We start from the raw sequence: 18,218 nt of genomic DNA, 5'->3' as shown, positions 1-18,218 counted from the left end.
TTATTGGCACTGATAGGTGGTACTGCTATATGGCACCGATGAGCACTGTTAGGTGGCAGTGATGGGCCCTAATAGGCGGCACTGATAGGTGGCACTGATGAGCGTTGATCAACAGCATTGATGGGCAACACTGATAAGCAGCACTGATAGCCAGCACTGACTGGCCTCGCTAATGGGCACTGATTAGTGGCACTTGTGGGCAGGGGTGGGCACTGATTGCTGCCACTGATGGGCACTGATTACTGGCACTGGTGGGCAATGATTGGTGACACTGGTGGGCACTTAATTGTAATCAGGGCACTGATGATCAGTGTCCTGATTACATACCTAGCTGTCCCCTGTGAGGAGATGCCGCTGAACGGCTCTCCTCTTCTCAGGGTCGGTTCACACTAGGACGACTTGTCAGGCGACTTGACAAGTAGCATCCCATTCTGTACAATGGAACTGTTCTAATCGGAGCGACACAAGTTGCTCCGACTTAGAAAAAGGTTTCTGTACGACTTTGGGGGCAACTTGAGGCGACTTGCATTGACTTCTATATAGAAGTCGTTTTGCAAGTTGCTGCAGCGTTCGCATTCAGGTCGCCTGAGGCAGTCACGCTGTAAGTCGTGCTGCCTCAGTGTGAACCGGACCTTATACTCTGTCAATTTGAGGTGAGGAGCACGATTACCAACATCTCTGTGTTTACATGTAACCTGCTATGATTGGACACAGCCCCGATCACATGGTTAAAGAGCTGCGAACGTGGCTCTTTACAGAGATCGGGGTCGTGCCGTGTCCTAGCAACATGGCGGCGTCCCAGAACGAGAGCAGCACCGACAGTCATTTGACGGTGGGCGGGCGGCAACTAGTTAAAGTGTGACATGTTAGGTATCTATTTACTCGGCATAACATTATTTGACATAGGGAACAGTCTGTTCCTATGACAGGGAACAGACGATCAGTGACAAGTTCACTAGGAAGCACGGGGAGAAGTTTGTTTACACTTACCTCTCTCCGTTCTTCAGCTCTGTGACCTGATCGTGGGATACCGGCGGCGATCAGGTCCGCAGGTCCTGCGGCCATGGTCACTACTTCTAATAATCTGCACAATCTTGAAGCTTGTAAACTTACTTTGTGACGATCCCCACACATTTATTTCCTTGAATTCTATGGCATTTAAAAAAATGGAGCACCAGCCGCCACTGACTCTGAGTTAAGAATAATGCCCAGAACATGTTCCATGCTGGTGGATGGGAGTAGCTGGGATGGAATTAGAAACAATCAGAAGCGTTCTGCCCTCCCGGCTATGGCCAGGAAAGGAGAACCCCCATGACAAACTCTGCTTTGTGCTTAAGTGTGGACCCTGTGATGAAGTGCTACCATGCTCTGAACCCTCACGTGGGGTTGAAGGGATGAACGTGAATTAGTCGCTTCCAATTGTGCGGCATGCCCAAACCCAAGGAAGCAAAAACTGAGAAAAATGAAAATGACAACAGACCATGAACCATGAAGACGAGCCGACGCACAATCAGACAAAAGGAGGGTTCTATAGCCCTCAGACTCCTGCCCCAGCTAAGTTTGTTCTTTATATACAGCGTCGCACCATGCAATTGTCAGTTAAAGTAATGCAGTGCCGTATCTCAAAAATTGGCCTGGTCATTAAGGGGGTAAAACCCTCCAGGACTGAAGTGGCTAAAGGTCAATAACTCAGGTGAGTGATTTAGGCAAGCACTGGCGTGGGCGACACACAAGGTTTTCCTGCAGTGAGTTCACTGTGGTGATTGTTTTTATGAAGAGGAATAATGGGATCTATCATAGCTTATTGAGGATAAGATCTTTTAAAAAAAGGGAGGTATTGGAATTAAAAAAATTAAACATCTATACTCACCTAGGTTGATGCTGCATCTTTCCTCTCCCACCCCCAAGACTGAGAACTGAGTGATCAGAGACCGCTGATCGGACAGTTGTCAATCTTCTGTAAGCAGAGAGCTGATGACTGACAGTCACCGGCTCTCTGCTCTGCCCTTCCAGGGCTCACTGAAGCATCGGGCTGTGCAGGGGGTGGACATTGAAGTTGGGATCTCTCCAGAGCCCGAGTGATGTCAGCTGACAGCAGACTTTACCCCAGACTATTCAGCTGATTATGGGTCACAGGAGTGCAGGACCAAGTGCACTCCTGTGATCCCCAGTAGAAGTAGGGCCAAAAAAAAAAAAACCTTTGTTTTTGTTTACAATTGATACATTACAACAAATTGTTTCAAGGTTTATGTAGGAGGATTTTGTTTGGATGGTTGCATGCTTCCAGATTTGTGCACGAGGATTTTTTGTAAAGGTGTGCATGTACAGTATATGTATAGTTATACACTTAGGACTTTTTAGTAGCTAGAAATACTACACCAATTGGCTATAATTTACATTTGTCCATACACATTAACTAGTTACTGGCCCTCTAATTTATTTTTGATGAAATTGCTTCTTATGCTGCGTACACACGACCGGACATTCCGGCAGACTAGGTCCGAAGGGATTATTCCGTCAGACAATCCGATCGTGTGTGGGCTAGTCCAATAATTTTTTTGAAAAATAAATCCAACAGACCTAGAAATAAAATGTTTGAAATCTATCCGATGCACTCAATTCAGACGGACTAAAATCGGGAAAACCGTTCGTCTGTGTGCTGGTCCGACAGACCAAATACGACGCAAGGGAAGCTATTGGCTACTGGCTATTGAACTTCTTTGTTTAGTCCCGTTTACGTCATCACATTCAAAACGAACGGACTTTCGAATGGATGTATGCCCTGTACACACGGTTGGACTTTCCGACGGAAAATCTTGTTGTCGGAAAATCCGATCGTGTGTGGGCTCCATTGGACCTTTTCCATCGGAACTTCTGACACACAAAGTTTGACAGAAGGATCTAAAATTTTCCGACAACAAAATCTGATCGTTTTAAATTCCGATCATGTGTAGACAATTCCGACAGACAAAGTGCCACGCATGTTCAAAACAAAATTACGAGACAAAAGCTATTGGCCTGTTTATAGTCCAATTGTACGTGTTCTACGTCACCTCTTTCTGAACGATCAGAGTTTCTGTCAACGTTGTGCGACTTTGTGTATGCAAGACAAGTATGGGCCGAAAATCGTCGGAAAAATCAGACGGATTTTGTTGTCGGAATGTCCAACCGTGTGTACAGGGCATTAATCCGTTCGTGTGTGGCCAAGTCCATTCGTTCGGAAAGTCAGTCGGAACTCCGCCAAAAGACCGGACAGACCTAGTCTGCCGGAATGTCCGGTCGTGTGTACATAGCGTTACTGTTTTTGTTTTCCTCCTTGTAATGTACTGCATGAGCTCCTGAACCTTTCCTTTTCCCCCTCATTTCCATTTGTTTGGAATTAGCATTAGTTGCAGTCATTTGTACTTCTCTATACACACTACAGATCCCATAAACCACAGTCTATAAATAGTCCATAATCCTTATTGGGTGCAGGCAAGAGAGGTTGGCTACATTCCAACATACAGTGGGACCATGAAGAACGAACGTAGCCACCCTAAGAGGAAGCTGGATCACAGCAGTAAAAAAAAAATGGATTGGAAAATTTGGAGTAGATTGTGAGCAATAGAAGGTACTTTTCTGAGTTAAGAATACATATATGAATACATTTTTGTGAGTTTAGTGTCACTTTAAAAACATAAAAATTCAATAAGATCTTACATAAAGCCTTTATTAAATATTGCATTTTTTTTTTTATCTTGGTGAATCAGCAGAAATTCACTTGGTCTTGACTTGGTGTCAGCATAGATATGGTTTCTTCTGTGTTTTCTCTCTAGTTTCAGGAACAGAAACGAAACTAAGCTCACAGATCAGATCACGCCCCTTCAAAGTGCACACATAGCAGTGCAAGCTGCATGAAAGCTTTACCATTCAGCAAGCGGACGTCTTCTTCATCTCATTCCATCAGCTCTGGCTCTGTTTTGGACACAGGTTAGTAGAACACACCTTCTATAAAATAATGGACTTGTCATAAACGTACAATAGCTCTGTTGACACTCTTTCACACTTGCATTCAATTTTAAAGCAGCCCAAAATCACAATATCGCACTTATAGCAATAATGAGCACATAGGATATATTTTAATGGCGTTCATATTGCGTCAGGCAACACTTCTCAAACTCCCCGTGTTTTTTGTTTTTTTCACAAGGCTAAAATGGGAAATGATCACTTTAGACACTTTGCAACCGCACTGTAAATGCACTGTAAATGCCATGGCACATTTACAGTGAGTTTAACCATCTCAACACAGGGCATTTACACCCCCTTCCTGCCCAAGCCAATTTTCAGCATTCAGTGCTGTCGCTGTTTAATATAATTTTGTTCCCACAAATAGAGCTTTCTTTTGGTGGTATTTGATCACCTCTGCGTTTTTTCTTTTTTGCTAAACAAATAAAAAAAACTAAAATTTTGAAAAAATAAAAGTTTTTCTTTTGTTTCTGTTATAAAATGTTGTAAATAAGTAAGTTTTCTACTTTACTGATGGGCACTGATAAGGTGTCACCGATGAGGTGGCACTGACGGGCACTGGCGATGGGCACTGATTGGCAGCAATGATGAGCACTGGTAGCACTGATGGGCACTCATGGGTGGCACTGGTGGGCACTGATAGGCGACACTGATTGGCACTGAAAGGCTGCACTGATTGGTACTTATGGGTGGCACTGATAGGTGACACTGCTGGGCACTGATAGGCAGCACTGCTGAGCACTGATACATGGCACCGATGGGCACAGATATGCAGCACTGATAGATGGAATTGTATGGCATCACTGATGGCACTGGAAGGGATTGGGGATGGGCACTGATTGGCAGCTGCCTGGGCACTGATTGGCGGTCTAAGGTGGTCTAGGGTGGCATACCTGGTGGTCCAGTGTGGTGGCCATCTCTGGTGGTCCTGGCAGCATCCTGGTGGTCCTGGGTGGGCATCCGAGGGGGGCTGAGCTGATAAACAATCAGCATGGATTCATGAAGAATCATTCTTTCCAAACCAATCTACTAACCTTCTATGAGGAGGTGAGCTGCCATCTAGATAAAGGAAGGCTCATAGTGGTGTATCTGGACTTTGCAAAAGCATTTGACACAGTTCCATATAAACGTTTAATGTACAACGTAAGGTCCATTGGCATGGACCATAGGGTGAGTACATGGATTGAAAACTGGCTACAAGGGCGAGTTCAGAGGGTGGTGATAAATGGGGAGTACTCGGAATGGTCAGGGGTGGGTAGTGGAATCCCCCAGGGTTCTGTGCTGGGACCAATCCTGTTTAATTTGTTCATAAACAACCTGGAGGATGGGGTAAACAGTTCAATCTCTGTATTTGTGGACGACACAAAGCTAAGCAGGGCAATAACTTCTCTGCAAAATGTGGAAACCTTGCAAGAAGATCTGAACAAATTAATGGGGTGGGCAACTACATGACAAATGAGGTTTAACCACTTACAGATCGGACCATTTTGCTGGTCAAAGACCAGACCACTTTTTGCGATTCGGCACTGCGTCGCTTTAACTGACAATTGCGTGGTCGTGCGACGTGGCTCCCAAACAAAATTGACATCGCGGGTATGCCCGCGGCGATCGAGTCCACGGGACCCGCGACCAGACTCACGGGGGTCCCGACCGGCATGCGAGCGCGCCGCCGGCGGCGTGCTCGCGATGGTAGGGCGGCATTGAAGATTGGACGTACCTGTATGCCAATATGCCTGCCCGTGCCATTCTGCCGACGTACATCGGCGTGCGCTGGTCGGGAACCGGTTAATGTAGAAAAATGTAAAATAATGCATTTGGGTGGCAAAAATATGGATGCAATCTATACACTAGGGGGAGACCCTCTGGGGGAATCTAGGATGGAGAAGGACCTGGGGGTCCTAGATGATAGGCTCTGCAATAGCATGCAATGCCAAGCTGCTGCCAACAAAGCAAACAGAATATTGGCATGCATTAAAAAGGAAATTAACTCCAGGGATAAAGCGATAATTCTCCCACTCTACACGACTTTGGTCCAGCCTCATCTGGAGTATGCTGTGTGCTGCTGGCAATTCTATGTATTAATGAACTACAATAATATTTTTTGAGCTTTTTTGGCTCATGACGCTTTTGATTCTGTGCATAAAAGCTTCTCAGAAAATCTTTCTAATCACTTACTACATCTCATTTGTTTTCATGCTTTTGGTCCAAATAATTAATTGCGACAATAATGATAATTTAATATTTTCGCACTTTGGGTCCTCCCTTATGATTCTAATTTTAAAATCTCCAAGTACACAGCAGCTACACTCTTTCTCCAGTTAAATATATTGCTAGTACATTTAAAGCAAAACTTCACCTTAAAAAGGGAAGTTCCGATTTTCTGCCCTCCCCCTTCTACTTTCAGAACATTTTGTTTTGAGGGGGCGAGTACTTAGTTTTGTCAGGTATCCGCTCCAACTTCCACTGAACATGCCTAGGTGATTCCAACAAAAGTTCTCTCCCTCTCCTGCCTGCAACCTCCAGGAACATGTCACAGGTCCCAGGAGGCTGTGGGATCATTCATAAAGTGCAAGGCGACTTGCATATTCGCAGCGGGGAGCCGGTTTCCCACAGTAAATATGCAGACACTGAGGTGGAGAAGAACTGTCCCAGGTGAGGATGGCACTGGATCCCTGGACAGATAAGTGCCTTTTTATTAAAAGTCAGCAGCTACAGTATTTGTTGTAGCTGCTGATTCTTCTTTCTTAATTTTTTTAAGGAGACTGAAGAACCTCTATAAAGTATATGTGAATCATCTCGTAAAACAACCTACGGTATTCACTTTAAAAAAGAAAAGCAAACAATATATTATATATATATATATATATATATATCTATATATATATATATATATATATATATATATATATATATATATCTATATATATAGATATATATATATATATATATAGTCAGTCTGAAGAAGGAACACAGGAGGACAATACACATATCAGGAATATGAAATATTGGGGTAACATACAATTTAGTTATAGCATATGTGTAGCACTTTTCTACCAACAATAAATCACAACTAAGGCCGCGTACACACGGGCGGATTGTATGGCCTACTTAGTCCGTCATACAATCCGACGGACAGTCCGTCATACTTTCGAATGAACGGACTTGACCACACACGGATGCACAAACAGTCCGTCGAAAGCTTGCGCGATGACGTGTACAGCACGTACGACGGGACTAGAAATAGGAAGTCCAATACACAGCAATGCAACCTTCCGCCGTGTAAATCCTTTCTGAGCATGCGCCATTCTTAGTCCGTCGAACTAGCCTACTCACGATCGGATTGTCCGCTGATACCAAAGTATGACGGACAATATTACGGAAATTCCGAAATACTTAGTACGCCAGACTGCACGCTGAAAAAGTCCGCTGAAGCCCACACACGAGCGGACTGTCCGCTGAAATGTGTTTCGGCGGACTAAGTAGGCCATACAATCCGCCCGTGTGTACGTGGCTTAAGAATGAGCCAAACCCCCCAATTCGGTTCGCACCAGAACATGCGAACAGACAAAAAATTTGTGCGAACATTGTCTATGCGACTATGCGACGCTAACGTGAAAAATCAAAAGTGGGGATTGGGGTACTGCCCTAGGGGATCAATGCAAAAACAGAAAATTGTACCATACTTACCGTAATTTTCTTTTCCTGGTGCCTATCCATGGTAGCATACCTGTGACAAACTCCGCCTTGGCTCCTCCCTCAGGACTAGTGAATATTATAAAAGAAATGGTTAGCGCAGCCCCAGCATTTTCCGTAATATAGAATACTGAGGGTGGGATTGTATGCTGCCATGGATAGGCACCAGGAATAGAAAATTACGGTAAGTATGGTACAATTTTCTGTTTTCCTGGTGCCTCTATGGCAGCATACCTGTGACAAATAACTAGCTGAGACGGGTGGGATGATGCTTAGAAGTTTATTTTAAAGAAATTATTATTTAGAAGAAGCGAAGGCTGATGTGACTGCTGTCTGCCAAACTCCACTGATGAGAGAGCTCCTGGGTCCACCCTGTAATGTTTCAGAAACGTATGTTGGGACGACCAAGTCGCTGCCCAACAAATAGTTTCAATTGACACATTCGTTCTTGCCGCCCAAGAGGCAGAAACCGCTTTGGTGGAGTGCGCCCTGACCGCCGAAGGGGGTTCCAGTCCATTTGTCCTGTACACCTTGTGGATGAGTTTAACGATCCATGAGGCAATAGTTCTTGCTGACGCCTCCTTGCCTTTGCTTTTACCCCAGGGAATTATAAACAGCCTGATGGAACCCCTGAATGATGCTGTGGCCTGCAGATAGCATCTCAAAGTGGAGGCAATGTCTAGCTTGTGAAGAGTCCTGTTCCGAAAATGTTGAGAGTGCCCAAGGTTCCGACATGTTCAAGGATGATGCGACCTTGGGAACAAATCCTCGCACTGTTCTGAGTTCTACTCTGTCCATATAGAATATGATATGATTATGATCTGCTCCTAAAGTTTGGAGCTCTGAAACCCGTCTGCCAGAGGTTAAAGCTATCAGGAAGGCTAGCTTCAAGGTTAGATTCCAGAACAATGCCGACTCCGAAGGGGCAAAAGGTGGATTGGCTAAGGACTCTAGGATGATAACAAGGTCCCAAGTGGGAAAAGATTGTTTAGTTGGTGGTCGGATCTTTCTGACAGCTTTGAAGAACTGGATTATCAATGGATCCTCGGCCCATCTTCTACTGGTTGCCACTGAAATCGCTGATACCTGTACCTTTAATGTACCTAGGTCTAGGCCTGCCTGCAAAAACTCAAGAATTTGAGAGGATAATGGGGAATCTGGATCACAGCTTCTGCCAATCATGAAGGCCCTGAACTTGTTCCACACTTTATCGTATATACCGTTTGTGGATGGTTTTCTTGCTTTGAGCAGGGTTGCGATCACTTTGTTGGAGCACCCTAGGGATTGGAACCTTTCCCTTTCAGCTACCAGATGTGAAGATCCAGCCTGCAGGGATCTGGATGGGTGTGACATCCTTGCGACAGGAGAAGAGGTATTATTGGAACCTTGACTGGAGGCCGGGTACTCAGATACATTGCTGTGGGGAACCAAGGACGTCTTGGCCAGTACGGTAGGACCGCTATCACCGTTGTGGTTTCCCTCATAAGTCTTGACAAGAATCTTGGAATGAGAGGCCGTGGAGGGAAGGCATAGGCCCGATTTCACACCCAGGGGGCTGAGAGGGCATCTATTGCCTCCGCCTGGGGGTGAGGAAGCCTTGAGATGAACCTTGAAAGTTTGCTATTGAATGTTGTTGCAAATAGGTCTAGCTCGAGGGGACCCCACTGGTTCACTATCCAGTTGAAAATCTCCGGGTGTAGAGACCATTCGTTGGTATCCACAAACTTGCGGCAAAGGCTGTCGGCCCTCGAGTTGAGATGACCGGGCAGATAGACTGCCCTCAGGTCTTTTAGATTCCTTTCTGCCCAGAGGATTATGGGTTCCACCTCCTTCAAGAGGGACCTGCTGTGTGTGCCCCCTTGTCGGTGTACTGTCAGGGCTGGCTTAGCCCTTCCTCCTCTGGGCTGGCCGCTCAGCTGTCGGCTAATTGCCAGCTCCCTTCTCTCTCCTCTGTTACCAGCTGTTTCCGATGATGCTCGTCTGGCCAGCCTATTTAAAGTCTCCAGCTCATTTCTCCATTGCCTTCACGTTTGGTCACATCACAAGGAACCATCTCCTGCTGTTGTTTCAAGACTGGCTTGCTGATATCCCACCTGGCTTCCATCCTGCTTGCAGTTGCTCTCCATGGATCCCTGACGTCTGGACTGGCTGATTACCCGATCTGGTTTATGAACTTTGGACTGGCTGACTACCCGATCTGGTTACTGGACTCTGGCTTGCTTGACTATGCTTTTTCCTATTTATCTTTTTATTTTTTATTAATAAATAAGTGTGATTAGATTGTACTTCTGTCTCTGTCTGTTTCATGGTTCCTGACAGTACGTGAAGGCCATGAATTCGGAAGATACAGTCAATCCACTTGTTGGTAATATTTTTTCCAGATTGGATGAGCAAGATCACCGCATGGATCAGTTTGCCTTGGCGTTACAAACGCTCCTGAATCACACGGCTCACCTGGAATCCTCCATGGTGGCTGCTCCAGTACAACCTGAATCGCAGGCCGTCCCTGCTGCTGCGCCAGTCTCTGTGCAGGCACCCGCCTCAAGTATTACCTCTATAAGAGGTATGTCTGATTCTGCTCCGCTTCCCCAGCCAGCGATTTGGGGTCAATCCAGTTCAATGCAGAGGGTTTCTCAATCAGGTTGAGATATACTTCGAAATGCTGCCCCAGGCGTTTCCCACGGACAGAAGCAAAGTAGGTTTCGTACTATCTTTCTGAGAGAGCCTTGGCCTGGGCTAACCCTCTATGGGAGACGCAAAAACCTGTTGTCTTGTGTTACCCTCTGTTTGTGGCCTCCTTTAAAAGGGTTTTTGACGTTCCCGCACGCTCCGCTTCTGCTGCCAAGTGCCTCATGTCCATCAAACAGAGTACGAGAACTGTTGCTGACTACGCCATTGAATTCCGTACTCTGGCAGCAGAGGTTGCTTGGAACAATGAGGCCCTCGTGGCTGCTTTTTCTCATGGTCTCTCGGATTCCATCAAGGATGAGATAGCAGCCCGAGATATACCCACTGAGCTGGAGAGCTTGATCTCGTTTGCCATCCTCATTGACTCCAGACTCAGAGAAAGACTTTCTCTTAAGGAGCGCTTGCGGAAGCCTCCTGTACCTTTGCCTCTGAGCTTTGTAGTCCCACCCATGCCTCCCTCACCTCCCATGCCTCCTGGTACCGAGTTGGTCACTGAAGATGAACCCATGCACAGGGGCTTCACGCGTCTCTCTGCGGATGAGAGAGCCTTTAGGAGGAGGGAGAGATTGTGCCTTTATTGTGGCCAGGCAGGTCACTTTTTGAAGTCTTGTCCTACCCGTCCAGGGTACGCCCGAACCTTGAGGTCCTGTCATGGACAGACCTTAGGTGGCGTTGTTTCGTCCCCAGTTATCCAGAAGGATAAGCCCCTGGTTTTGGTCACTCTTTCTTGGGCTGAGTCGTCCATCGAGATACAGGCTCTAATCGACTCTGGGGCTGCAGGCCTGTTCATTGATGCTGCATTTGTTTCACAGCACTCGATTCCACTGCAGCTGCGTGACATTCCACTTGCCATTGAGGCTCTTGACGGGAGACCTTTACAGCCTGCCCATGTGACTCATGAGACGGTTCTGTTGTCCATGGCCGTAAGGGCTCTTCACCATGAGATAATCCAATTCCAAGTTATTTCCTCACCCAGATTTCCACTGGGTTATTGGTTATCCTTGGTTACAGAGGCACAACCCCCTTTTGATTGGCTCCGTGCTGAGGTTCTCTCCTGGTCACCACAATGCAGTGAGACATGCTTCCTGAAGGTATCCAAGGTCCTGTGCACCGCTTCACTCCCCTCCCTGCCAGAGGAGTACCGTGATTTTGGCGATGTCTTTGATAAAGGTCAAGCCGGTAGTTTGCCTCCACACTGCCCTTATGATTGCGCAATTGACCTTCAACCTGGTGCCATACCTCCTCGTGGCCGGGTTTACCCTTTGTCGGTTTTGGAGGATAAGGCCATGGAGGAGTATGTTGCTGACGCACTTTCTCGAGGTTTCATCCGCAAATCCTCGTCTCCTGCTGGTGCTGGTTTCTTCTTTGTGAAGAAGAAGAGCGGTGAACTGAGACCTTGTATAGATTATAGGGGTCTCAATCTTGTCACGATTAAGAATGCCTACCCGATTCCATTGATTACTGAGTTATTTGACCGCCTCAAGGAAGCAACGGTTTTCACGAAGCTTGACCTGAGAGGGGCATACAATCTCATGCGCATTAAAGAGGGCAACGAGTGGAAAACTGCGTTTAATACCAGAACAGGCCATTACGAGTACCTGGTAATGCCTTTTGGCCTTTGTAACGCCCCGGCAGTTTTCCATGAATTTATTAATGATGTCCTCCGAGATTTGTTGCAGTTGTGTGTGGTGATCTATCTCGATGATATACTCATATTTTCCAAGTCCCTGGAGAGCCACCACATAGATGTCTGTCGTGTACTTCAGAAACTAAGAGAGAACAATCTCTATTGTAAACTGGAGAAGTGCGAGTTCCATCGTGAACAGGTTACATTCCTGGGCTATGTCATTTCCACTGCTGGTTTTTCAATGGACCCAGAGAAACTTTCGGCAGTCCTACAGTGGCCTCGACCTGTGGGTTTACGTCCTCTGCAGCATTTCCTGGGCTTTGCCAATTACTATCGGAAGTTTGTTCGTAACTTCTCGTCTCTGGTCAAGCCTCTGACTGATATGACCAGAAAGAACGGTAACCCACAGAGTTGGTCTCCGGAGTCCATTAAGGCCTTTGAGACTCTCAAGGCTGCCTTTGTTTCTGCCCCTGTTTTGGCACATCCTGATCCTACGTTGCCTTTTATCCTAGAAGTTGATGCTTCTGAGACTGGAGTTGGCGCCCTTCTGTCTCAACGTCCTAACTCTGAGAGCGCTATGCATCCGTGTGGCTACTTTTACAAGAAATTGTCACCTGCTGAGTGCAATTATGAGATTGGTGACAGAGAGCTGTTGGCAATCATTTTAGCCCTGAAAGAATGGAGACATCTCCTTGAAGGTACCACTGTGCCCGTTCTTATTCTTACTGACCATAGGAATCTTACATTCTTGTCTGAGGCTAAGCGACTCTCTCCCAGAAGGGCGCGATGGGCTCTTTTCTTGTCGAGCTTTAATTACATTGTCTCATTCTTACCCGGTACTAAGAATGTAAGGGCGGATGCCTTGTCACGACAATTTTCCTCCACTTCCAAGTTGGAGTCGGTTCCGGTTCCTATGATTCCTCCTGATCGTATCTCAGCTACGGTTTGCACCAGTCTTACTTTTCCTTTGGGTGACAAGATTCTTGCTGCTCAGGTCCATGCTCCTCCTGATAAACCTTGTGACCGCTGCTTTGTCCCAGAGAGTCTCCGTACTGCAGAGCTCCAGACTTATCATTCTCCCAAGGCAGCTGGCCATCCTGGGAAGAATCAACTCATTTGGGCCATCTCCCAACAATTCTGGTGGCCTAGTCTACGGGGTGATGTTACTGCTTTCGTTGCTGCCTGTCCCATGTGTGCTGAGAGTAAGACTCCACGAGACTTTCCAGTGGGCCTCCTACAACCCATACCCAATGGAGAGAGGCCCTGGACTCACCTGTCTATGGATTTCATTTTGGAATTGCCCAACTCCCAAAGCAACACTGTTATCCTTATGGTGGTGGACCGGTTCTCAAAGATGTGTCATTGTATTCCACTTAAGAAGTTGCCCACCTCTAAAGAACTGACTTCCATTTTTGCTCGGGAGATCTTTCGCTTACATGGGCTACCCAAGGTGATTGTCTCGGATAGGGGTAGTCAGTTTGTCTCTCGGTTCTGGCGAGCCTTTTGTGCACAGTTGGGAATCCAGCTTGCATTCTCTTCTGCGTATCACCCTCAGTCTAATGGGGCCACAGAATGAGCCAATCAGTCCTTGGAGCAATTCCTATGTTGCTATATTTCTGACCATCATAACAACTGGTCTGACCTATTACCTTGGGCAGAGTTTGCTCACAACAGTGCCTTGAATTCTGCCTCCCGATTGTCCTCATTTATGGCGAATTATGGTTTCCAACCTTCCATGTTGCCTGACTCATTTGTTCCGCAGAGTATTCCTGCATTAGAGGAGCATCTCCATGGTCTTTGTTCCACTTGGGTACAGGTCCAGGAGGCTTTGCGTCATGCTAATGATAGGTACAGACTCCATGCTGACCGCAGACGCCTGCCAGCGCCTTCCTACCAGGTTGGGGACAGGGTCTGGCTGTCATCTCGCAAACTCCGGCTTCATGTTCCCTCTCTGAAGTTTGCACCTCGATTTATTGGGCCGTTCCATATCCTTCGCAGGATTAACCCAGTAGCCTACGCGTTAGAACTTCCTCCTAGTATGCGCATCTCAAATGTGTTTCATGTCTCCTTATTGAAACCGTTGGTCTGTAACCAATTTACCACCTCGGTGCCATGTCCTCACCCTGTTCGGGTTGAGAACCATGAGGAGTATGAGGTACGATCCATTGTTGACTCCCGTAGGTTCCGTGGGCGCATACAGTACCTGGTGCATTGGAAGGGGTATGGTCCAGAGGAACGCTCCTGGGTTTCATCCTCAGACGTAAGATGCCCCTGTCCTCCTCCGTGAGTTCCATAGACGGTTTCCCCCCAAGCCCGGTGGCCCTCCGAGGGAGAGGGGTCATTGGGGGGGGGGGGTACTGTCAGGGCTGGCTTAGCCCTTCCTCCTCTGGGCTGGCCGCTCAGCTGTCGGCTAATTGCCAGCTCCCTTCTCTCTCCTCTGTTACCAGCTGTTTCCGATGATGCTCGTCTGGCCAGCCCATTTAAAGTCTCCAGCTCATTTCTCCATTGCCTTCACGTTTGGTCACATCACAAGGAACCATCGCCTGCTGTTGTTTCAAGACTGGCTTGCTGATATCCCACCTGGCTTCCATCCTGCTTGCAGTTGCTCTCCGTGGATCCCTGACGTCTGGACTGGCTGATTACTCAATCTGGTTTATGAACTTTGGACTGGCTGACTACCCGATCTGGTTACTGGACTCTGGCTTGCTTGAATACGCTTTTTCCTATTTATCTTTTTATTTTTTATTAATAAATAAGTGTGATTAGATTTTACTTCTGTCTCTGTTTTTTTTTTTTTTTTTCTGTTTTTTTTTCTTCTTCCTCCTGGGACCCCAAATAAACATTTATTTAATTTATTAATTTTTTTGTATTAATAATTTAGTATATATATTATATTTATTTTATATTATTTAATTATATTTTTAACTAATTAATTAATTAATTAATTTATTTATTTATTTATTTGCCTTACCTGAAGTGAATGGGTATTTCCTTGCCTGGAGCTCTGCAAATGCAGTTCTCCCTGCAGCCACAGGCGTCCCACTGAGGCCGCTGTAGTGTCATATTTTTCTGCCTATCACAGAATGCTACGGAAGTGACGTTGCCGCCAGAAATTGGGTACTGCGCATGCGCAAAGCGTTCCAAACACTCGCGCCGTGCGTTCCAACATAGTTTCGGCAATACAGTTCAGCGAAACCATCACATAATGTTACGGAAGTGACGTTACAGACAACACAAACACTGGGCCGTGCGTTACAACACTAATACTTCCCTTGTTACCTAGTATCATTTTTTACCAACCATGCTGAGCTACGTGCCGTGTTAGGTTCTGCATTGCTGGGACTTGTAGAGCCTGTCCTGAGCTACGTGCTTCAATGTTCAGTGTCCTCATCCTTATCCCCCTGCTTCAATGTTCAGTGTCCTCATCCCTATCTCCGAGCTTCAATGTTCAGTGTCCTCATCCCTATCCCCGGGCTTCAATGTTCAGTGTCCTCATCCCTATCCCCGAGCTTCAATGTTCAGTGTCCTCATCCCTATCCCCGAGCTTCAATGTTCAGCGTCCTCATCCTTATCCCTGTGCTTCAATGTTCAGCGTCCTCATCCTTATCCCTGTGCTTCAATGTTCAGTGTCCTCATCCCTATCCCTGGGCTTCAATGTTCAGTGTCCTCATCCCTATCTCCTGTGCTTCAATGTTCAGTGTCCTCATTCCTATCCCCCTGCTTCAATGTTCAGTGTCCTCATCCCTATCCCAAGCTTCAATGTTCAGTGTCCTCATCCCTGTGCTTCAATGTTCAGTGCCCTCATCCCTATCCCCGGGCTTCCATGTTCAGTGTCCTCATCCCTATCCCCGGGCTTCAATGTTCAGTGTCCTCATCCTTATCCCCATGCTTCAATGTTCAGTGTCCTCATCCCTATCCCCGAGCTTCAATGTTCAGTGTCCTCATCCCTATCCCCATGCTTCAATGTTCAGTGTCCTCATCCCTATCCCCGAGCTTCAATGTTCAGTGTCCTCATCCTTATCCCCGAGCTTCAATGTTCAGTGTCCTCATCCCTATCTCCCTGCAGCCACAGGCGTCCCACTGAGGCCGCTGTAGTGTCATATTTTGCTGCCTATCACAGAATTCTACGGAAGTGACGTTGCCGCCAGAAATTGGGTACTGTGCATGCGCAAAGCGTTCCAAACACTCGCGCCGTGCGTTCCAACATAGTTTCGGCAATACAGTTCAGCGAAACCATCACATAATGTTAGGGATGAGGACACTGAACATTGAAGCCCGGGGATAGGGATGAGGGCACTGAACATTGAAGCACAGGGATGAGGACACTGAACATTGAAGCTTGGGATAGGGATGAGGACACTGAACATTGAAGCAGGGGGATGAGGACACTGTACATTGAAGCAGGGGGATAAGGATGAGGACACTGAACATTGAAGCACAGGGATAGGGATGAGGACACTGAACATTGAAGCTCGGGGATAGGGATGAGGACACTGAACATTGAAGCCCGGGGATAGGGATGAGGACGCTGAACATTGAAGCTCGGAGATAGGGATGAGGACACTGAACATTGAAGCAGGGGGTAAGGATGAGGACACTGAGCATTGAAGCACGGGGATAAGGATGAGGACACTGAACATTGAAGCCCGGGGATAGGGATGAGGACACTGAACATTGAAGCTCGGGGATAGGGATGAGGACACTGAACATTGAAGCACAGGGATAAGGATGAGGACACTGAACATTGAAGCTTGGGGATAGGGATGAGGACACTGAACATTGAAGCAGGGGGATAGGGATGAGGACACTGAACATTGAAGCACAGGGATAAGGATGAGGACACTGAACATTGAAGCTCGGGGATAGGGATGAGGACACTGAACATTGAAGCTCGGGGATAGGGATGAGGACACTGAACATTGAAGCTCGGGGATAGGGATGAGGACACTGAACATTGAAGCCTGGGGATAGGGATGAGGACACTGAACGTTGAAGCCCGGGGATAGGGATGAGGACACTGAACATTGAAGCACAGGGATAAGGATGAGGACACTGAACATTGAAGCACGGGGATAAGGATGAGGACACTGAACATTGAAGCAGGGGGATAGGGATGAGGACACTGAACATTGAAGCACAGGGATAAGGATGAGGACACTGAACATTGAAGCCTGGGGATAGGGATGAGGACACTGAACATTGAAGCTTGGGATAGGGATGAGGACACTGAACATTGAAGCAGGGGGATGAGGACACTGTACATTGAAGCAGGGGGATAAGGATGAGGACACTGAACATTGAAGCACAGGGATAGGGATGAGGACACTGAACATTGAAGCTCGGGGATAGGGATGAGGACACTGAACATTGAAGCCCGGGGATAGGGATGAGGACGCTGAACATTGAAGCTCGGAGATAGGGATGAGGACACTGAACATTGAAGCAGGGGGTAAGGATGAGGACACTGAGCATTGAAGCACGGGGATAAGGATGAGGACACTGAACATTGAAGCCCGGGGATAGGGATGAGGACACTGAACATGGAAGCTCGGGGATAGGGATGAGGACACTGAACATTGAAGCACAGGGATAAGGATGAGGACACTGAACATTGAAGCTCGGGGATAGGGATGAGGACACTGAACATTGAAGCAGGGGGATAGGGATGAGGACACTGAACATTGAAGCACAAGGATAAGGATGAGGACACTGAACATTGAAGCTCGGGGATAGGGATGAGGACACTGAACATTGAAGCCTGGGGATAGGGATGAGGACACTGAACGTTGAAGCCCGGGGATAGGGATGAGGACACTGAACATTGAAGCACAGGGATAAGGATGAGGACACTGAACATTGAAGCACGGGGATAAGGATGAGGACACTGAACATTGAAGCAGGGGGATAGGGATGAGGACACTGAACATTGAAGCACAGGGATAAGGATGAGGACACTGAACATTGAAGCCTGGGGATAGGGATGAGGACACTGAACATTGAAGCTTGGGATAGGGATGAGGACACTGAACATTGAAGCAGGGGGATGAGGACACTGTACATTGAAGCAGGGGGATAAGGATGAGGACACTGAACATTGAAGCACAGGGATAGGGATGAGGACACTGAACATTGAAGCTCGGGGATAGGGATGAGGACACTGAACATTGAAGCCCGGGGATAGGGATGAGGACGCTGAACATTGAAG

General features: G+C 47.0%; 1 protein-coding gene across 2 annotated transcripts in view; it reads left to right on the top strand.

Annotated features, from left to right (window-relative positions):
- Positions 1-3,851: 3,851 nt before the first annotated feature.
- LOC143975136 (putative ATP-dependent RNA helicase DDX60) overlaps positions 3,852-18,218 on the top strand; it is a 595,575-nt gene continuing 581,208 nt past the window's right edge. For both annotated transcript variants that reach the window (XM_077477174.1, XM_077477173.1), the window contains exon 1: positions 3,852-3,969. The gene's annotated coding sequence lies outside the window, so the exon portion shown is untranslated. The remainder of the gene's footprint in view (positions 3,970-18,218) is intronic.

This window comes from Lithobates pipiens, unplaced genomic scaffold, assembly GCF_037356315.1.
Source record: "Lithobates pipiens isolate NorthernLeopardFrog02 unplaced genomic scaffold, aLitPip1_a1.2 Scaffold_13, whole genome shotgun sequence".
NCBI lineage: Eukaryota > Metazoa > Chordata > Amphibia > Anura > Ranidae > Lithobates > Lithobates pipiens.
The sequence above is the reverse complement of the archived record's forward strand: the minus strand, read 5'-3'. Positions and strand labels throughout refer to the sequence as shown.